Source organism: Choloepus didactylus, chromosome 20 (assembly GCF_015220235.1).
Source record: "Choloepus didactylus isolate mChoDid1 chromosome 20, mChoDid1.pri, whole genome shotgun sequence".
Taxonomy (NCBI): Eukaryota; Metazoa; Chordata; class Mammalia; order Pilosa; family Megalonychidae; genus Choloepus; species Choloepus didactylus.
This window is the reverse complement of record NC_051326.1, coordinates 51063889-51087373: the sequence shown is the minus strand read 5'-3', so window position 1 is coordinate 51087373 and position 23485 is coordinate 51063889. Positions and strand designations below refer to the sequence as shown.

Below are 23485 nucleotides of genomic sequence, written 5' to 3'. Positions count from 1 at the left end.
GTGTGCGTTTGGTTGGGGGTGGGAGGTGGTTATGTCTGGTGTTCTGTTGTCTATGGATGCAATGTCTGTCCTATGGTCAATGAAGTCTGCTATGTGGGAGTGGATTGTGGGAACCCAGGACCCAAGCCCTGTCCCCTCGATAGTGATTTTATGTAGCTGCCTACTTGACCAGGACAGACCTTAAAAGTCATCAGACCTCCCCAGGGGAGGAAAAAATGTATTGTTAACAAAGCATTGAAACTCCCCTCTTCTGAACACTGTTGATAACAATCTCCACACCATTGTGTCACAAGACCCTGCCAAATTCTGTTCTCACAGAATTTGTCCTCCTTGTCCTAACTATTACAAACTACCCCCGGTACTCCCTGCTTTTGTGAAGCGCTAACTTCCATCTTTCCCGGCTAGCTGCCTCCATGGAACAAGCCATATCCTGTAAGTAACTCCTATTAAATGCATGCCTTATCTCCAAAAAAAAAAAAAAAAAACCTTCCAACAAAGAAAAGCCCATGACTAGATGACTTCACAGGGTAATTTTATCAAATATTCCAAGAAAAATTAACACTGATCTTGCTCAAACTCTTTCAAAAAATTGAAGAGGAGGGAACACTTCCTAATTTATTCTGTGAGACTAGTATCATCCTCATACCAAAGCCAGATGAAGATGGCACAAGAAAAGAAATTTACAGACTAATATCTTTTATGAATATCTATACAAAAATCCTTAACAAAACACCAGCAACCAGAATCTAATAGCACAGTAAAAGAATTATACACCATGAATAAGTGGGATTTATCCCATCTGCAAGGGTGGTTCAACATAAGAAGATCAATTAGTATAATACACCATACTAACAAAATGAAATACAAAACAAAACACTTGATCATCTCAAATGATGCAGAAAAGGCATTTGACAAAGTCTAGCACCTCTTCTTGATAAAAACACTTAGAAAACTAGGAAAAGAAGGAAACTTCCTCAACATGATAAAGGGCATATGAAAAGTCCACAGCTAATATCCTACTTAATGGTGAAAGACAAAAGCTTTCCCTCTAAGATCAGGAAAAAGACAAGAATGCCCATTGTCACCACTGCACTGGAAGTTCTAGCCAGAGCTGTTAGGCAAGAAAAGGAAATAAAAGGCATCCAAGTTGGAAAGAAAGAAGTAAAACTTTTCCATGATTGCAGATGACACAATCCTATGTACAGAAAATCCTGAAAAATCCATAGCAAAGATTCTAGATTAATAAATGAATAGAGCAAAGTGGTGGTGTATGACATCAGCACCACAAAGTCAATAGTTTCTGTATTCTCATAATGAACAGTCAGAAGAAAAAATGAAAAAAAATTTCATTTAAGATAGTAAAGAACAGAATCTAATGTATAGGAATAACTCAGACCAATGATCTGAAGGACTTGTACACAGAATACTACAAAACATTGTTAAAAGAAATCAAAGAAGACCTAAATAAGTAGAAGGACATTCCGTGCTCGTGAATTGGAAGACTGAATATTGTTAAGATGTCAGTTCTACCCAGAGTGATTTACGGATTCAACACCACCCCAATAAAAATTCCAACAACTTTCTTTGCAGAAATGGAAAAGCCAATTATCAAATTTGTATAGAAGGGTAAGGGGCCCCGAGTAGCCAAAGCCATCTTAAAAAAGAAGAATGAAGTTGGAGGACTCACACTTTCTGATCTTAAAACTTATTAGAAGGCATGGCTGAATACTGTGTTCTTTTTATCACTTTGCAAACAGCCAGACACCATGCAAAAGTATAGTCTTCCCTTTAAAATGGTTGTGATGGTATTCTAAGTTTTCTTCATAGCATATCATTAGGAAATGTGAATACAAAAAAAACAAAAACAAAAACACAATAAAACTTATTAGAAATAGTAATCAAACCAGCATGATAATGATACCAGTACAGACATAGAGACCAGTGGAATCAAATGAAGAGCTCAGAAATCAACCCTCATATTTACGGCCATCTGATTTTTGACAAAGGAGCTAAGAGCTCTCAGTTGGGAAAGAATAGCCTCTTCAACAAATAGTTCTTGGAAAATTGTATCTCCATTTTCAAAAGAATGAATGTGGACTCCTACCTCACATCATATACAAAAATCAACTCAAAACGGATCAAAGTCCTAAATGTAAGAGCCAGAAATATAGAATTCCTAGAAGAAAACCTAGGGAAGCAACTTTAGGACCTTGGGTTAGGCTACAGTTTCTTAGACTTTATACCCAAAGCATAGCCAACAAAAGAAAAAATAGATAAGTGGGACCTTATTAAAACTAAAAACTTTTGCACCTCAAAGGAAGTTATCATTAAAGTAAAATGACAAGGTACACAATGGGAGATAATATTTGGAAACCACATATCCAATAAAGGCTTAATATGCAGAATATATAAAGAAATCCTACAACTCAGCAACAAAAAGACAAACATCCCAATTAAGAAATGGACAAAAGACTTGTATAGAAATTTCTCCAAAGAAGATACACAAATGGCTAAACAGCACATGAGAAGATGCTCAACATCATTAGCCATTAAAGAAATGCAAATCAAAACCATGAGATACCATTTCACACCTGTTAGAATAGCTACTATTGATAAAATGGAAAATTTTGGGAAGTGTTGGAAAGCATAATGAGAAATCAGAACACTCATTCATTGCTGTAGGAATGGAAGATGGTATAGATGCTATGGAATACATTTTGGCAGTTACTCAGAAATTTAAGTATAGGATTGCCATATGACACAGCAGTCTCACTTCTAGGGATATATCCAGAAGAATTTAAAGCCAGGACTTGAACAGATATTTGTATACCAATGTTCATAGTGGCATTATTCACAATTGCCAAAAGATGGAAACAACCTAAGTGTCCATGAACTGATGAGTGAAGAAACAAAATGGGGTAATGGAATATTATTCTGCCATAAAAAGGAATGAATTTTTGATACATGTGATAACATGGATGAACCCTGAAGACACCATGTTGATTGAAATAAGCCAACAGAGAGGGACAGATACTGTGTGATCTTACTGGTATGCAGTAGTTAGAATAAGCAAACTCACAGAATTAGAATCTGTAATATAGTTTACCTGAGATTGGGTTCTTGATTGGGAATAGGGAGTTAAGTCTTAAAATATGTAGAGTTTCTGTTTGGGATGATGGAAAAGTAGTAGTAGTGGCAAGTGGTGTTGTAGCCAACATTGAGAAGGTAATTAACAGTCCTGAACCATATATTTGAATGTGGTTGAGAGGGGTATTTTTAGGTTTTATATAGGTTACTACAATAAAAATTTTAAAAAATTCGTGGACCTGCACAACACTAACACTGAACCTTAAGCTAAACCATGGACTATAGTTAATAGAATTTTTAAAATGTGCCTCCATCAGTTGTAACAAATGTATCACAACAATGCAAGGTGTTCATAATAGGGTTGTATATGAGAGCCCTGTATTTTATGCAAACCCACAACTTCTGTAATTAAAAAAAAGAAGGGATGGTTAGCTATGTCAAATGATGCCATGAAGTGAAGTGAGATGGGGACAGAGAATTGATCTTTGGAGTTAGTAGCATGATTATGACTCCAGGTTTATAATCCCCTTTCTCTCCAAAGGAAATGTTCTTCCTATTTGTTATAGATTTGCTATAGGTAGAGTAACACAATTCTAGGTCTCTAGGTCACATCATCCTGCACCCTCTGTCCTGACAGAGGGAAAGAACATTGTGAGGTTGCAGTTCTTTGTTTTAGAAGTACAATCTGGGATATAACTGACATAGAAGAGAATGACAGAGGAACGATTGAGAAAGAAAGAGGCAAAAAGAGTGAACACTGAGAGGTCAAGGAAGGAAGCGACAGAGAAATTTCCCAATTAATATGAAAATGAAATTTCCCTTGTCTGCCTTCTCCCCTATACCAGTGGGGAGGTATTAATAGAGCAGTTCTGTTGCCTAGGAAGAAAGCAAAATGGGCAATTAAAACTCCAGAAAGCTGAGTAGTGTGTGAAAATCATGGTTTTGAAAGACTGCATTTTAATCAAATGAGATAATGGATGTGAAAGCCCTCCGAAAAAGCATTCGGCGCTATAAAAGAAAGAAGGCTCTTAGTGTTCATATGTGCACATATACGGCCATCTAGCTTAAAAAAAAATGTAAATAATTATTTCAAAGGAGATGTTCTGGATGAAGCATGTGTAGGCTACATGTGAGGTTGGCAGCCTATATTTACACTACAGTCTGTGAAGTTGACTGATACTGACGCCATGCAGTAACGGAGGAATCACCATTGGATTGGAATATTGTGTAAAAAGCCTTACTGCCCCTGCCCTCCTCCCTCCCCCATGCTTTAAGTGAGTGCACATCCATATGTTATATCTTTTGAAAAAGATGCATTTATTTTCAGAGATTAGGCACTTGGAAGTTAATAGATGCCTTTGCAATGCCACAATGTCTGGCTATCTTTTCTGTGAGGAAGTTTTTCTCTGAGACAGTGAAAGGTCGGTCGTGTCTGCTGGGATCTGCACATTTGGACTCAAGTCAAGTGGCTGACACCCTCTAACACTGGCTGACAGGTCACAAAGCTGACACCTGAAATGCGTACTGGAGGGTGAGGAGAGGAGAGTTAGTCCTGTTGCTTAGCAACAGAATCCTTGCCAGCATCTTCTCTTTCAAGGACCGGAATAATGGTCTAGCTTTATAATTGGAAGTACTTCTTTTATTAGTAATATTCTTACAGTCATTAATAGCTATTGTTTATTTGATACTACCAGTAAAAGCACCAAAAGAACTTTCCAAATACCATAGCAGACTGAAGGATGGAAGATCTTCACCCATTTTAACGTTTGGTATTTCACAGTCATCCATTTGTTCATCCTGTGGTAACTTTTGAAGGAGCTGAATAATCTTAATGAAAATTTGTAAACTACTTAAGAGTCCCAAAATGCCCTTCCAATTCAGCGTCTAGATTTCCTTTTTATTTTGGAATATGATAGTGATGAGATATTTTAGAGAGCCCCTGTGCCTAGTTAGTAAAAGTCAAAGTGGTTGAAAAATAATATCCCTCATTTTCCAGTGCAGAATCTGAAAGGCTGAAATAAAAGCAGCTTTTCAAGGTCATAAGTTACTGATGATGAAATTCAAGGCTTGCTTCTCCCGTCTGCTGCTTTAGCCTTTAGGCAATGATTCTTCACTGTCAAAATTCATCACACATGACTCTCTAATCCATATCAAACATGCTCCAAGTTGGGGCCGGAGAAAAGGAATCATATACTCATTAAAAAAACTGGAATTAGTAGTGTCTACTTCAGCACATTAATTTTTTGTGAGTGATGAGATGAACACACAGACATATTCATAAGCCACATACACAAACAACCCAACTCCAAGAAGTTTCACAGAAATGTTTCTTGGTGAAAAGAAAAATAAAAACTTAGGTAGTGGCCACGAGAATGCAGATAATACAGATTGTGAATACCAGAATATCCCTCACCCCATCTTCCCAAGATACACTTAGCAAGCCTGTCTCCTGGATGTTCCTTTCTTCTTCTGTAGTTCTCTCCTGGGGCTTGATGAAATTTAGCATTTGACAACTGGGAATTAGTAGAAGCTGTTTAACGGTAAAGACTTTAAATATAAATAGTATTATATGTATGTCATACACAGGTATACATAATGACAACAGTTTTAAATTTACCCATTGGCTTATAAATAAGGTTGATTTTTAACACTCCTAGTTGGTGGCTTTTGTGCAATATCGGAAGCTTGGTACTTCACCAGACTATCCTAGACCTCTGTGTTGTTGGCAGTGACTTGTTTCTTTTTGAACTTGGGATAATTTCTTTCAATTAATATGGAGTAATTCTGAAAGGAAATAAACAAAGCCACTGTTTTGGAATTGAAAGTATTCAGTACCTGATGTTGGGGCACTTAATTGACTCTATAGGCTGTAATAAGAGCAGGGAGTCGTGAGTTAAACAGGGACTATGGGCAATGATTTCCTGGTAGTGCACTATATCCATCATAGTTTCCCATTCCACTGTAGCAGTTGTCTTGGGTCAGGGGGTTTTGGCTACATTTTCTGCTCTCCAGTTTGACCCTGTCACTAGCCTTCAAGGCTTGACACCAAGTTGTGGTTTCGAGCCAGCTTTTCCCCTCTCCTTCTCCCCAGCTTCTTATTTCTTGGCTAGAATCTGTCACTTGTGGAGATAGACTTGATGTCCTGGAAGTAGCAGAGGCAGCAGACTTACTAACCTGGGGGTATTGTTCGGTTTTAGAGCCGGGATAGGAGGTAGAAGTCATTCTTTTACAACATCATTTTTAAAGTTAGTGTAAAATGTCATGGTATATTTAGCCAATTTTCCTTTAGTAGACATTTTCAATATTTTGCTCTTATAAATGATGCTTCATTAAAAATCCATCCATATACATCTTCAGTTCTTGTTTAAATTTTTCCCCCTTTGGATAAAATTCTAGGGGAAGAATTGCTGGGTAAAAGGGTATACACATCTTTAGGTATTTTCATACGGCACTTGATGTGCCCTTTATCTCTTCCTTGGCTGACATGCAGGGACTGCTGCTCTGCAATATCCACTGCATCTCCTTTCCACCCCCTCAACCACCATCTTTTCTTTTTCTGAGTTCTGCCACCTGCCCTTTTCCTAACTGTCTGCTGTTTCCTGGCATTAACTGGTAGGCAGGATAGTGCAATGAGATGGGCAGTGGGTGGGATTTTGGAGTTGGAAAGACTTGAGAATGAATCCTGGCTCCAATTTAGTTGCTCGTTGATCCTGGAAAGTGAACCTCTCTCAGTCTAATTTTTCTCATGAACAGAATGAGAGTAACATTTACTTGGTGGCGTAGGATTAAGTGTGTTGAGGACTGCTAAGTGCTATCACATAATACAAATTCAATTAATATTGCTTCCGTTTCCCATTTCCCCTTTATCCACAAATACCAATGGATATTGGTGAATGATACCTAGCTTCCAGCCCACACTTCCAGACTGAGCCAGCTCTTGAGCACACTAATGCGGCAGCCATTACTTTTCCTGTTTTCTTGCACTGTCTCTGGGGTCTGTCGTTTGCACCCTGTTTCCTAGCCATGATAACCAGTGAGCTTCAGAACGCTCTGAGGTCTGCTGAGTTCCTTTTGGACACTCTTCAAGGTGTTTCTTTCATATTTTTCTATTTTTCCCTCTCGTTAATGCATGGTAGTCTTTAGTACTGCTCACTGATATCCAGTCTTCCTACCCTTTTGGGCATCCGTTATGGTTAGGAGAATCCAAAGGACTTGTTTTGGCTAGTGTGTTGTAAGTCACTTCTGGGTTGGAGCTTTAATTTCAGCTGAGAGTTCTTCCAGAGTTCCTTTTCCCTCTGCACCATGGGCAGCAGTGGAGATAGTGACTTCTCTTCCAGTCTGAGTCCCAGAATGAGGAGAAATGGAGCAGAGCTCCTGCCAACCTACAAGGGATGTGGAGCCTGAGCAAGAAATGATCCTTTGTTGTTAGAAGCCAATTAAATTTGTTCTGTTTATTTGTTAGTCAGTGCAGCATTACCGAGCCCATTCTAATAGATTCATTATGTGGTTTTTGTTGTTGTTCTGGTAGAGGAAGCAAGCTTTAGGTAGCACCTAGACAACATCTGGATACATGGTTTCCTTTTATGATACGCCACCCCTGTTTGGGAGTCACTAGCTTTGAAATTACGGCGACAAATCCTCCTGGGAGTTTAATCTTGTACAACAAAAGTGGGAATCACAGGTTAGGGACAACTGGATGCCTTGCTGACTTTTTTTCTAGTTAGGACCATATAAGTGGGGGGGGAGATTAAATGGGGGTGGGAGTTAGGGCACAGTTATTAAGAATTTCTAATCTATTTTTACAGTACTAAACCAGCTGTCAAACTTTTGTACTAGATTGTGTGTGTGTGTGTGTGTGTGTGTGTGTGTGTGTGAATGTGTGCATGATCTTCATAGGTCTTGTCATGAAGAATATTAACTGGGTCTTATTTAGCTAAAGAATACATTGACTTGATATAGAAGTTATATAAAAATTTCATATATTTGATTGATAGGTGGCCTGTATTTTGTATTGTTTTGTTTTCAGTTCTCTATGAAAAATCATTAATATGACTATGTTTCATCTAGGCTTTTGGTGGCCAGCTATAAAGTAGTATTATTTGGGGATATGTTGCACTCCTCCCACTTCCACATGCCCCTCTCCCCCATGCCCTTTCTTGAGCTTTTAACTAAGCCTTCAAATGAAAATTACGCAGTTTGACCAACTTCAACTACCTTTGGCATTTGAAAGGATCTGATCACTGGGAGATTTTTAAATGAAAAGTGCTGTAAATATATAAAATGTTATTAAGTCTCCCAAGTTTTTTTTTTTTTTTTCATTTCATGATGAGATCCAGAATTTCTAAACAATTGCCTGGTGCATTTAAAGAAAATGATCAAATAGATATGTCTAAAATTAGTCTTTTTACTCATGTGTTCCGAATCCATCCCCACCTCCACCCCCCATTCTAACTTCCTGCGTTTTGAACCATTTTAAGCAAAGTAAAAACAGGGAAGAGAAGAGTTTACAATAAGTCAATGAGCAGATTATTCCATAGGTATGCTGGGTTACTGCTTTTATTTCTAGTTAAAAGGTAATGTTTAAAAAATAATGATTGCATCCTTGAAATGACTATCTCTTTAAAATTTCTCCATTTTGTTGGGTGGGCAAGGGATGTTATGTTCATTAATACGGCCATCAGATCAGCCTGTTTGTCAATGGGAAGAATAAGGCTTCTAAAAGTAGCTTCTTGTTCCGATCACACCAAGTGCATTAATGGGCACCAGCTGGGCTGCTCCACCACTTCAGCTTTGCACAGCAAGAACACAGTGGCAATGGTGCAGAAGGACCTCTGCACAGAGCCAGAAAGCACACGCTTCCACTGTTGTTCCCCGGGCAACGCCATGGCTGCAGCTGGCTCTGCAGCACCTGAGCTGATCAAAGCACACACCCCATCAGGTGAGCAGCGCTGCAGCTCAGTGTGGCTGTCTCTAGGCACTGATGTCGGGAGCATTTTCAGTTGGGTTTCAAGGTTATGAATGAATTGCAGTTGAGTTTCAAGGAGTGAAACAAAATGACCGAACAGTCAGAGACCGTAATTTTGGGTTTGTCCATATATACACAGAAGGGGAGGGAGTGAAGAGGGAAGAGAATAAAAGGCACTTCTTTACTAATTGAAGCCTGTAGGACTGTGTTTTGTGTTTGCTTCAGACAGAAGGCTAGAAAAAATGGATTTGATGACTTTGTCTGAAGGTAAAGCACAGCTGATCTGGAGCAACTGTTTTATTATGTTCAGGGCTTCAGTGTTGCAGTCTGTTGTGTGTGGAATGGTGGAGTGGCTGCAAGGAATGCCTAAGAGAGACACCCACCCACCAGGAGATGGGTGCTTGTCCAGTAGAGAGGATTCTACTTAGCTAGTGGTGCCAGAAGAAATGAAGGTAGGGGACAGGACAGCGGGGACCTGGGGTGATGACTGCTGACAAGAATCCCAGCATAGTACCGGATGGAATCGAGTCTTTGCTGCTTTTCCTCCTAGTGTTTTCATCAACTAATTTATTTGATCTTTGCTGGGTTCCCATCTTCAAATGATCACAGCACCTCCTGGCTCTCATTGGTTATCTTGTTTACAGTATTGAATATAAAATTCCAATTTTCAAGCAATTCACCTTTTGAAGCAGTCTGGTATTTTAACTTGGCCTTTACATTTAACACTAACTCAATTTAAGTAGTAGAAGATCCTTTAGTATTCAGTAGAGGCTCTGGGCCATCTCATAGAGTCTTTGGTTTTAGTTTTTCATTTATGTCAAAAGGATTTGTGGCTTATATTTTTTCTCTTTCTGACCCATCTACAGGGATTTGAAATAAACATCATTATATTTGAAAAGATACAGAGTACTCGATTCATTTTGGAATCAAATTTTCAAGATAGAATTTTAATTTGGGGTAGATGGACAGGTAAAAAGAATTAATCAATATGCAATATTCTAATTTAGTGAATTTAAATTATGTTTTAGAATTGACCATCTAAAGAGGAGCTTTTGGGAAACACTGAAAGTGTTCCTATGTACTAAGTACTGAGAACTTTGATACTTCCATAGACATATTACGTGCTCTGAAACATGTATGTGGTACAGCTGTTTTTTGGAATAACTGAATTGCTGCACTTTTCATATATATATACATATTTATCTTGTCTCTTAAAATACTCCCTTCTGTTTGCCTTTTCTCATGATTTTGTTTTGTTTTGTTTTTCCTTTTTATAGAAAGATAAAAATATCCCCAGGTAACTCACCCCTGGATCTGTTTTGCCTTTCATAATGAAGATTTCTTCTTCTTAGAATTGCCTTCTAGTTCTCCCCTTCCTCCTCAAGAGAAGTATACTCTGGTTGGTGATAGACAAAAAAATTAAAAAAAAATAGGAAAATACCATCAGCCTTCCTGTCAGCCTTCTTTTAGGAGTGCTAAGAAGCAGGGGCAGAGCCACCAGATAACCATGCAGGCACGTCAGGGATTTTTGTATTAATTAGGTTATGCTATACCACTAGAAGACATATAGACCAAAAAATGTATAATGAGTCAAACATACACACACAAATAAGGGCCCCTCTTTGGGCAAGCACTTGGTTTGGTGAGTAGACAGCACCTTTGTGTGATTGGAGAGGGCACCTGTGCGTGGAGGCCGTCCCACCCAGTGCCCAGCTTGTATGCAGGGTGCAGGTAGAGCTGTCTGCCCCACCCGTCCCCTTGGCTGGGCTCCCTTGTATGGGAAAGTCTCCACAATGTACACAGCACCCTGAGGAGAGAAGTGATATAGAAGACAAAGAAACCAGAAAGAAGGAAAACCAGAAAAGAAGAGGTTCAGCAAGGGCAGCAGTAATGCAAGGTGCTCTTAGAAATGATGAGGGCACTTATCAAGCAATGAATAGTTTAATCACCTAGAGAGCTGGGATGAGATGAAGCAGGTAAAGACAAGGCACATTCAGTGGAGGGGGCAAGTATCCTTGGGACTATAGCCCTGGGATACATAGTTTACTGGTTGTGTGTGAGGGGCCTCAAAATGCCCTTGAAGACAAAATGTCTGTGAGGAACTGTGCCTTTGTTTCGCCAAACACTGTTATAACTCAAGGAGCACATTGTTGAAGCCATTCCATGTTTCATTTAAGGAAAGTAAGGGACAGACCTCTCCCCACTTCCTGCCACTCCAAAAAAAAAAAAAAGGCTTGCTTGGTAATATTAAAATCACTTGAAAAAGACAAATTCATTTATTCAACAAACATTTATGGAGTTCTTACTTTCTACCAGGCATGTTGGAGACAGTGAATTCCATGAATTAGATAGACACTGCCCTTGCTCTTCTAGAGCTCAAATTCAAGTCAAGGGAAAGTTTGTTAACGCATTAAAACATTTATCTAGGTAGAAATAATGGTAATAATGAAAAATAAAATAAGCGTGCTGGGTCAGCGTGGTGTAGGTTCACCTGCACCCCATCCCATTCCTCATGCCTGGCCCTGGGATTAGGACAATTCTCTGCTTAAACTGCATCATCTGACCCTATGAACCCTGTGAGATCCCACCTAGAGGGAGCATGGGGAGGTGGAAGGAATGCTGGGCTAAGAATTTGGAGGCTGGCTTCAGGTTCCTTTGTGTGAGCTGGAGTGAGTGTTTTAGCTTCTTTGAGGGTATATTTACTTATCCATAAGACATTGGTAATACTGATACAAATTGTTTTGCACATAGTCATGGATACATGAAAAGTGCTGGGCAAATACTGAAGTACTAAACTGGTTTAAAGAGGTATTTGCTGTATAAGATGGATGATGGGGAAAGAGAAAAGTTCTGGAACTATGACTGAATTCTCCCTCACCCCACTGCTCAAAAAAGTTAAAAATTTAGAGAGAAAGGAAATTAAAAAAACCCACATCCTTTTCCTGTTTTTAAAGGAACATTAAGGTGTTTTAAGGTATTTTAATGGTGAAACAGCTGGACTATATAAAAATCAGTTAAAATATTTTTTCCTCCCTCTTTCCAAAATGCTACTTGCAAAATTTAACTGATGAACCACAGGCTGCTCTATGTCCACTACTAAGCTGGATGAGAGCCTATTACCTTTTGTTAGCCAGAGGCATTGATCTAAGTTAGAGATATTATTTAATTCCAGTAAATCATATGATGTGTGATGTCACATAATGTTGTGTATATAAAAATTGGATTTCATTGATTGACATCAGAGCTTGTGACAGGAAAGAAGAAGGCTCTCCTTGTTCTACAGATTACAAAACCATAGTTTACAGACCAGTATGGCCTGATCACTTACTGTTCTATATTCTCATCAAAACTAACTTTTATTGAATACCGTGTATCATGGACTATAAAAGTACATTCCATTGTTCATCTCATTTATTCATTTCAAAATCTCTAGAAAATAGGCATTATTATTCCATCTCCATTTTACAGGTGAGGAAGCTGAGGCTTAGTGACATTAAGTAATAACTTGCCCAATAGCTTGCATGGCTGTTAAGTAGCAGAGCCAAGATTTTAACATTGATTTGTCTGATGTCTAAGTATTCCCTCTTTACTGCTACTCTGTACTACCTCCTTGGGACTCAATGTAAAAGAATCAGTATTTTACTGGAAAAAAATGTTTTTATGGATAAATTGTGTTGACTGTATTTTTTTATAGGAGGCTGTTTTTGATATTTCATCCTGGGGGGGAAATATTAGAAATCGAAATGCATCAAAAAGCAAATCATTAGATTATCAAAGAATAAAGGTCTGAGGGATTTTTAGCAGGAGAGGGGAGTTAATTAATTTCTGAACACAATCAGGTGGCAAAGTAGTTTTATAATAGTGGTAAAAACCCATCCCTTAAGGTGATTTTTGCTTTAGTTGATGCTGATGAATCAACTTTCTTTATTTCAGTGAGAACATGAAGAAGACAGTGTTCAAAAAGCAAACATTCTGACATGAGCAAATGTCACTATTTCCTTTTTATGGGCATCAAAAAATTACTTGGTGCCTACAGAGTGCGAGTTAATGAATGTATCAATGATGACTTTTATCTTCTGTGCCAGATAGCTTTGTTTGGTTAGAGATGAGGCTGCCAGGCTGACATGTGGAGTTGGACAGCACTGCCCCAACTCCACAGCCTTTGGTTTGTTTGGGTCCTCTGGAAATAACTGAATCTTATATGTAGTTGGGTTTTAGAGATGGGCAAAGCTCTCCCATAGTTGGGAATCTGTCCCTGAAGCAGGCTGAATTGGAAGGAGAGACTTTAGGACCCCCAATTAAAGAATTCGCCATCAGAAGAGACTCTGATGGAGCAGGCTGGGCTGAGCAGCAAGGGCTGAATGGCACAGGGACAGGTAAAGTGTGAGTTGGGCCCGATCATCTCTTTGGGTCCCTGCTGGGGTGCCTGTGTAGATCTGGGAAAGAAAGGGCTATGGACTAAGGAAGAGCACTGTCTCCGAGGGTGTAGCAATGCAGTGTGGAAGGTGTTCTCTGAGAGAGCCCAGTTACGAGAAGTGGAAGACGTTTTCCTGCCCAATCTTGCAGCAGTAGTTTGGAGGAAGTTCATAGTAGCAGCAGTGGTGGCCTGTGGGGCAGGGTGGGGTAGACGGTCCAAAAAGTCTACACTTACACACAAAATAACAAGGGCAGTGGCCAATGGATGGCCCACTGTTTGTGGTTCAGGGAGAGTCTACAGTAGTTCCACTGGCAGCCTGTGTGTGGTGTGGAACAGAAGCAATCAGTAGAGCAGAAGGATAGCAAGAACTGCAAGTGGCTTCTGTGCTACCAACTTAAGTCTTCCTCCCATTTCCTTCTTAGGACTTTGTTCAAGTTTGCTAATGCTGCCATTATGCAAAATACCAGAAATGCATTGGCTTTTATAGAGGGGGTTATTTGATTACAGAGTTACAGTCCTAAGGCCATAAAAGTGTCCAGGCTTAGGCATCAACAATAGGGTGCCTTCACTGAAGAACGGCGGATGGTGTCGAGAACACCTCTGTCAGCTGGGAAGGCACGTGGCTGGTGTCTGCTCCAGGGTTCTGGTTTCAAAATGGCTTCCTCCAAAATGTCTCTAGGCTTGTCTCTTAGCTTCTCCCCAGCAAATTCTGGGCTAGCATCTCCAAAGTGTCAGCTTTCAACAGCCATCTTCAAAATGTCTCTCAGCTGCTGCCAGCGTCAAGGGTCCACGACTCCAGGCATCTCTGATCTAAGCCAGCAAGCGTCTGGGCCTGTGCTAGCATTTTTAAAGGACTCCAGTAAACTAATCAAGACCCACGCTGGATGGGTGGGGCCATACCTCCATGGAAATAATCTAATCAAAATTTCACCTACAGTTGGGTAAGTCACATCTCCGTGGAAAAACTTAATCCAGATATCTCACAAGATTGGGTTAAAGATCACGGCTTTTTTGTGGGGTACATAATATGTCAAACTGGCACAGGACTCTTGTAGAATCCTCTTACTATGTTCCTGGAATTGAGCCTAGAAGACAAACTGATAGAGTCTAGGAGACAGATGCTAGGACCTAGGTATAGTTCAGTTACAAGTTTAGACACTCCTGGGAATTCTCAGAAATAGCTAGGGAGAGTTCCAGGAGTTGGAGCTTTGCAAGTTGAAGTATGAACTTACTTGTACTCACTTGTAACTAAAGCCTGATTTAGATGGTTCTGCCTGTTTTACTATGTGACTTCAATGAAATGCCATTTCAGATCTAGAAGGACAGAGGAAAGGAAGTATCACTTACTTAGTGCCTTCTTTGTAGTAGAGTTGACACTTAAACTATGCTTTCTCATTTAAGTTTATTTTAATCCTCATAACAATCTGAGAGTTTTAAAGGCGAGGAAATGGGTTCAATTAATTATTCAGGGCTGTACAATGAAAAAACTGTGGCTCTGGCATTCAGTTCCTGGCCTGACACCAAAGACAATCCAAATTAGCCTACACACATCTTCTGTCTTATTTGAGTACAAAGGAAGCCCTTAATTTGGTCACTTAATTAAAAAGAAACAGAAATATATCTCCATGGGGGAAGTGGTTCCTACTTCATACGGTTGTTACGAGGATAAATAAGTTAATATTTATAAAGTACTTACAATAGGGATTGGCACATAGAAAGTGCTATATAAATGTTTACTAAATATTCAAGCCTCCCATCACTTGTTAAAAATTTTAATACTATCCATCTTTTGATATAGGCCCAAGGCATTTTTATTGAACTGAGCCTTCTGATTCTGTATCATCCTTCTTACATAAATTATTTTCATAACATGTCATCCATGTTTTCCAATTGTAGTTTTAATGCTTTAAAGGAAGAACTCAAAGCCATCTGAGTGTAGAATCTTTCTATATTTCTATGATTTTCTGCCCAGTGTTTTACTTTGTCTTGTGCACACCTAAATAGGCAGCAATTTTTAATAGCTTGCTTTTACTGATGCTTTCTAAACCATTCAACCTAGCTTGCATAGAAATTTCTCTTTTATACTTTTAATTAAAGTACTTAATTACAACAGTACTTACAACTGGCATAAACAGATTTGTGAACTAACACCTCTGACTCAGTAATCATATGACTCAACTTGAGTGAATAGATGCATGCAGATGTACTGAGCGTAGCCTACTAGTTTCAAGTTTTAGTTGGTAGATATTTTACAGAGGAAATGGAATGTGTTTGTTTTGGAGATAGATAAAGTGTCTACTATTGGATCCAATTTAAGCTATTATTGCATAATTAATAGTGTTCATCCTCGTTGATAATTTTGTCTTCTTAATTCCTGTCTTAGTGATCAAACTCATGGTCTAAGGTGTTACTCAAAATATAAAATGTTAATGAAAGGAAATTTGAGTAAACTGACCCATTAATGCAGGTGCTAACATTTTTAACCTAATAATGTGGATACCATTGTTTTTAACATTATTTATGCTTAGAATTATGTGCCTTGTTAAAAAACAACCATAACTTAAAGACAGTTATTACTTCAGCCCACAACAGTTGAAAGCATCAGCTTCTGATAAATGAAATTTGTAGACCTAAAGTAACTCTTCCCAAAATACCTTAGCACAATTCTAGGAATGGAGAAGATCGGGCAATCATTACACTCTTTCAAAAACAGTGAAAGCGAAGATAGTGGACGGTGGATGGAGTGCAGTCTTAAGACTAAGTAACGCATGGACCATTGTGTTACCAAAGCAGAGGGTATAGATAACTGTATTGTGCTTTTGGGCCAAAGGTTGCTTGTTGCAGTAGTAAACAAGACGGTGATCTAGAAAGCGAGAAAACCATTTTAGAAAAATCTATCATACTTTCAGGTTTTTAAGAAAGACAGCAAACTACCTATATTTTACCTTTTATGTGCTATAAGAGATAAACTATTTATAAAGCAATGTTTCCTGAAAGGAAATTTCACGGTGGGGGATAAAGCCAGTTCCTATTCAACTGAGGATCCCACACCATCCACTGTTTGTAGATAAATATTCAGTGTGTCAGAATATCTATGTTGACAACAAATCATCAAAGAATTATTTTCAAAATCCTCTGTGTACCGTTTACAGTAGCAAGGAAGTAAACAGTCCATTTCCGATCAATTTTCACCCTAAATGACAATTAAAAAGAAAGGGGGTATATTTATCTTATCTTGAAAATGTATTTGTGTGTAATAGCATTGTCTACAAAGTTGAACTGTTTCTTCACTTTAGTGGGATTGTTTTCATTACCTACCTTAATGTTTTGGTAATTTCTTAATATTTATTTGATTAAGGTCATTAGTACATGTACATGTTATGGACTAGAGAAAGCGTTGGTTTCTTGAACCAGAAGCCTTGAGTTCTATTTGTGCTCTGCCATTTGCAGCTGAGGGTCATTATGCAAGTTGCTTAGCTGCCCTGGGTAGCAATTTTCTCATGTAAAAAAAGATCCTACAATTTTATAATCCTTTGACATCTATAATTACTTTAGTTGGGTCCATGTTTTTTCTTATAGTTAGATCATTTAAATCCATACAGTATTTGCATTGTATAATTTCAACATGTTTTCAATTCTGGCTTTTAGCATTTGGTTGCCTATTTGCAGTGACCTTTCACCTGCTATGCGAAGTTCATTCTTGTGACGACTTAACTTTTTCTTCATCCTTTATTCACTCTTGGTGGTTTTCAGAAATTTTGAGGTTGATGTGGAGTCTCTTTTCCATGGCTGAGACATCAGTGAAAAATATGATTGTTTTATACTAATTCTTTGAAAAATGTTGAGTTTTTTTTTATTTTATGGTCTATTCTATGCTTAATTTTCATATATTCCATTTATACTTTAGAAAAACATATTTTATAATCATTGGGTGCAGCTATTAATCGTGTTCAATTTTTTATAGCTTTACCATTTTTATTTTTCTTGTCTGCTCTGTCAGTTATTGAGAGAGGTGTGTTAAAGTCTCTTCCACTCTGATTTTGGATTTTTCTGATTTTCCTTATTCTGTCAATTTTTACTTGATATATTTTGGTGCAATTTTATTAAGTACATGTAAGAATTTTTATATCTTTCTGGTGAGTTGAAGTTTTTATTATTAAGTAGTGACTTTTTTGTTCCTTTTGACTTGAAATCTATTTTGATTAATATTAATATGGCTGCATCACCTTTCTTTGGTTAATGTTTGTTTGGTATCTTTTTCTATCCTTTGCCTTTCAGTTTTTTTGTTCCTTAAGTTTTAATGGTGTCTCTGGTAAACGTTTTGCGGATTTTTTTTTTAATCCAGTCTTATAATTTTATCTGATGAATTTAGTTCATTTCCAGTTATTGTGATTACTGATTATTCTATTTGGAATAATTTCTGTCTTCTTTTATTCTGTGTGCATATCATCTTTTTTTTCATCCTTTCCTGCCCTCTTTAAAATGATTGTGGATTTTGTTTGTTTTTTCAGTTTCTGAAAGAAGTTATATGCTTTTCTACTCTTTTAATGCTTTACTGATAAAGCCTTAATGTTCATATTTAAAATAAAGTAAGTATTCAGTATCCTTTTAAACAATATTAAAAATCTTTAAGAACACATTAAATCTATTTTCAGCCCCTCTCCCATCTTGCATATATTATTGACCAATATTTTATTTTTAACTTTTAGCCTTTTTATCTACCTCAAAATTGAACATTATTATTGTTGTTATTATTTTATGTAGTCGGTATTTAGATGTTTCCTAGATTTTCACCATTTGTTTTCCTCAACTTTTTTTTTTTTTTTTTACTTCCAATTTCAGACTTTCTGGAGACTTTTTCCTTCTTTCTAAGGTACATTCTTTAGAACTCCCTAAGTGAAAGTCTTTTGTTGGTAAGTTCTCACAGTTTCATTTATCTGAAAATGTCTTTATTCCTTGAATACAAGTTTAGCTGAAAACACAATTCTCGGCAGTTCTTCTCTGAACAATTTTATTTCACTATCTTCTGGCTCTTTTTGCTCTTGCGGAGTATGCTGCTATCTAACCGACTGCAGAACACGGCCAGCTTTTAAGATTTTGTTTTTTCTTTGATGTTCTGTATTTTCACTGGAATGTGTTTATTTTTAATTATTCTGTAACTTCGAAATAGTTATGCTTCCTGAATCAGAGACTGTATATTCATTTTTCTTTAATTATGGAAAATTCTCAGGCTTTATCTCTTACAATATTGTATGTCTATTCGTTTTTGTCTCTGCAAACCCCAACTAGATGTATGGTAAACTATTTTAGTCTTTCTACCATATTTGCATCTCTTTTCCATCTCTTTGTCTTTCTGTGCTGCCTTCTGGGTAATTTCCTCACAACTTTATTCCAGTTGATGTAATTCTTACCAGTTACTTCTAATCTGCTGTTGAACTTGCCAACTGAGGCTTTGATTTCAACAATCATAATTTTTATTTCTAGACATCTTATTTGATTCTTTTCAAATAGTCCTGATTTTGATAGTCTCTTGTGCTTGCCCATATTTTGATGCTTAGTAGAGACTAATATTTAAAGAGCAACCGTACCTACTTTTCTAGTTTCAGCAGCTTTTTTATTTTTTGTTCCTGGTCATATTCGTTACTTTCCTGAAACCAAGCATGAATCTAAAAATATGTCTAAGTATTTTGTTGAAGGTAGGATTTTTTTTCCAGAATGTATAAATAGCTGTAAGGCTAGAGTCAGAAGTCCTAGAATCTATTAAATTGATAAATGAAAGGAAATGTTAATAAAGATACTGGAATAGAAAAAAGAATCTCAAATCTTTACTTCCATCCTGTGTTTCAAATACAAATGTTAAACTGCCTAGTAGCTATTTTCATTTAGATATCTGTGCTGGTTTGAATCTATTATGTACCCCAGAAAAGCCATGTTCTTTTACTCGTCTTGTGGAGGCAGACCTATTGTGTGTGGGAGCTTTTGATTAGATTGTTTCTGTGGAGATGTGACCCCACCCATTCAAGTCTTAATTGTCTTTAATGGCATCCTCTATAAGAGGATAAAAGGTAGAGACATTTTGAAAAGAGCCCAGAGATGCTTAGACAGAAATTCCCCAGGAGAAACATGCAGAGAAGCTAAGAAAGAAGCTAAGACAGAAGCCAAGAGACATTTTGGAGAAAGCCACGGAAACCAGAGGCTAAGCCCAGGAGAGGACCAGCAGACTCTGGCCATGTGCCTTCTCATGTGACAGAGGAACCCCAGGTGCCATCAGCATTTCTTCAGAGAAGCTTTAGCAAACTGGAATAATATCCCTTGAGCACCTCAAATGCAGCACAATCTTAGCTATTTTTTCCTCCAGATTACTTATATCAATGAATGAAATATTCACTATCCATTAGCCATCTAGGTGAGTATCAGTCAGGGTCAAGAAACCACACTAGGTATTTCAAACAGAGGGGATCTAATACAGGAATTAGAATACAGACAAAAAGGGAATGCTGAGGAGACACAGGTAGTAGTTACTACATTAAGCAACTACCGCAGGAAGGAACAAAAGGAAAAGGTGATGTTACTAGAATGCAGAAGCTTGCACACAATCAGTACACAGTGGGGTCACTGGGAGAAATGGCTGACCTCCATAGTTCTTCTTGAGAACCTCTTTGTACTCAAGACCTCTTGGTGAGCATTCCCATGAGTGATCCATCCACATCCCTTCCCTGCTTTTACTCCTGTTCCTGTTCTTTCCAAGTCCTTGATGATATGGCCAAAATATAAAGCACTTCCCAGAAACAGATAGTGACCTGTATCTGACCATTTCTCTGTCTGGTCAAAGTGGACAGCCAAGTATACTGCTCAAAGTTTTGTCTACTGAGATGATTTCTCTTTACCACTTTCTTTCAGGGACACTTCTGATTAGGGCTGCAGTGCTGCAGTACCCTACTCCCTGTTGGTCCATCTATCAGGCAGAACCTTCTATAAGCGAAGACAAGTTTTTCTTCCTTAGCCAAGTGGTCACAGGAAAGTCCCCATGAGATCAAAGGAATGTTTTGAGAGAAGCAGCAATGCAGCAACACCAGATATGCAGGAGTCTGAGCCACCTGGTTATGAGACTTACTTGTGCTTTCAAGACCTGCTTGAACCCGATTCTGTTTGGAATAGACAAAATTTTTACTTAACAATGGAGTACTGTTGCATGTGCCTATCCTTGATGGATCAGATAACATTCATTTCATGATGGAACCTCAGGTTGCATGGCACTTGGTGTCCCATGTTTAGGTACTCTGTTTCTGCTAGGGTCAAGTAGAAGCCAGGAGCTGTTTCTTCTTATGCCTTTGCATTTTAGAACCTGTAAGAAATAAGAAGTGGAGTTACATACCAAAAAATACAATTCAGTAGTACTGGCATTTATAATTACTCAGATAGTTACCTTTACCAAAGGTCTTTTCTTTCTTTATGTCTCTTTGATCCACTGCCTTTTGTCCTTTCCTTTTATTCTGTAGAACTCCCCATAGCATTGCATGTAGGACAGGTCTAGTGGTGATGAACTCCCTTGGCTTTTTTTTTTGGGGGGAATGTCTTAATCTCTCCCTCATTTTTAAAAGAAAATCTCACCAGATATAAAATCCTTGGTTGGCAATTGTTTTCTTTCAGCACTTTAAATATTTCCTCCCACTGCCTTCTTGCTTCCGTGGTTCCTATGAGAGAGGGACATTTAATCTTATTGGGATTTGCTTATATATAACTTATTGCTTTTCTCTGGTAGCTTTCAGAACTGTCTTCTTTCCTTGGCATTGGACAGTTTGATTACTAGGTGCTTGGGCACCCGCGAGCTGCCTGGGGGGCTTGGTCTGCAGTCCCATCTGCTGCCTGCCACTACAGGAAGGGTAAAATTCACTGGTATTTACCTCAGTTTACCAGCCTCTTCCTCCCCATCTTTGTTGGATGCTGCACAGTGTTCCACTAGACTCTGGAGTTCAAAAGAGTTGATTCAGACAGTTCTTGCCAGTTCAATTGTTGTTTTGGTGGAACTTCCTACCCATTATCTTCCCACAATTCTCTTGGAGCTGTTTCTTGAAAAAATAGTTATACGTAGAAAAGGGCACCATTTGGCTCCAAAACCCTCAAAGTCTGTGCTGTGAATGGAGTTTGCTAGAGGCTCCGTTCAGCATTCTTACTTGCCACTGACAGTTTGAGTAACACTGGAAATGTTGGGAGAACCTTCTCTTAGTCTGAGTTCCACTCAAAACTGTCAGCCTTATAAGATGCTGGATTGGAGCAGCCGAGCCAGTGTGTTATATGTTGCCTCTCAAATTCAAAAAGGCCCACCATAAATTGGGCCTCTTAGTGGCAAAGATACCTGAACATGCTCGAAGTTAGTAGACCCTTAGAAATGTCACCAAGGTGGGTCTTGAGATTTCCATGGCTAATTTCCCACCCTTTGTTTATTTAGGCAACCAAGACTTGTGATACTTCTTATTTAATAGGTCCAATCAGCGTGATGTCATCAGTGTAATGGGTCAGTGTGTTCTGTCAATATGATCAAGGCATCTGTGGACTAGATCAGGGGTTTATTAGTCTACTCAGGAGATAGAAACCAGACAGTTGGCTAAACAGGGAAAGTTTAATATAAAGAATTATTAACTTTAGAAGAGTAACCAAAATATACAAGGAAACTCCGTATGGTACTAGGACTGAGGGAAGGTACGCAAGGAAATAAAAATTTGGAAGAAGTTGTAACCTTGTTGAGAAGGTGTATAGTCCAGTCCACTGGCTAGTAGAGGTGGTCTGTAGTTACTAGGCAAACAGGAGGTGCTCCTCTGCAGTGCAGGTGGGCAGCAGGTGATTAGCAGCCAGTGCATGGGTGTGCAGTGAGAGTGCAGAGGGGGTGAGACTCCTCTGGGCTACAGGTAGGGTGCATTCAGGCCAGGCAGGGGCTTGTAGAGGGAATTGGAGCACTGGCATGCGTGTGAGGCCTTCGGACATGGGCATGGGTGGGGCTTTCCCATATGGGTGCAGGTGGGGGGTCTTCAGGAGCTGGTGTGGGCAGGACGCCTTCGGGGCACTGGTTTCTGTGTTGAGGATGCCAGGGATAGATTATTGCTAGGCTGAGGCTGTAAGATCACCGAGGGACGCTGTGTTTTGGGCTTCTGGCTACTGCAGAGCAACAAGGGATATCCTCAAACTCACAGCACTCACCAGACCAAACTGCAGAACCTCTTCTTCCTACAGTGTCTCCCCAGCCCCTCTACTGGTAAAGTTCAGCATATTGCCCGTTTTAAAGGAGAAATGTTCAAAGGAACTCCATTTATCACAGAGTGTACGGAAGGGTGCATTAGGAGCTGAGAAGCATTAAATTGATAACTGACACAAGAGATTACCAAATTTTTTTCTGTAAAGGGCTGGATAGTTAACATTTTAGGCTTTGCAATCCCCACATGGTCTCTTTCTCATACTCTTCTGTGTTTTCTTTTATATCTCTTTAAAAATAGAAAACCATTCTTACCTCATGGGCCATAAAAAAACTTGCAGCAGATCAGATTTGGTCAGTGAGCCATAGTTTGCCAACTCCTGGGCTATACTGTGGTAGAGACCATAAGAGCAGCGACATAGATTTGAGACAAGGCAGTGAACATGTACTGTTGTCCCTGCCAGGTGGCTATGAACTGCTTCTGATGGTTCTTTCAAATTGGTATTATGAAAAAAATTGCTAGATCAATATTTGTGTATCAGGAGCTGGAGGGGGTGGGTTGTATTGTTTTGCCCTTGTAACAATAGTATATCTGAAACAGCTGAATTTATAGTCACCTCCTGATTAAAGTTTATGATTTAAGTTTATGATCCACTGTCATTCTCTAAGAACCTTCTGCCTGCTACACAGCCCAAACAGGAAAGTTGAATGGTTGTGATAAGAAGTCAATATTCCAACATCTTATAAGACTTTGAGGGTAGTCCTAATTGCTCCATTTCTATCAATGCTATGGTATTGTTTTTGGTTTACTATTTTGATAAGGAAGGAA

At 38.6% G+C, this 23485-nt stretch overlaps 1 protein-coding gene and 1 non-coding gene across 4 annotated transcripts in view; both read left to right on the top strand.

The window, feature by feature from the left end:
- EIPR1 (EARP complex and GARP complex interacting protein 1) overlaps positions 1-23485 on the top strand; it is a 213798-nt gene that overhangs the window by 119639 nt on the left and 70674 nt on the right. The gene's annotated exons all lie outside the window — the stretch shown is intronic.
- LOC119517010 lies at positions 1716-1855 on the top strand. The gene has a single exon (XR_005213438.1). It is a non-coding gene; the product is annotated as a small nucleolar RNA SNORA15 (small nucleolar RNA).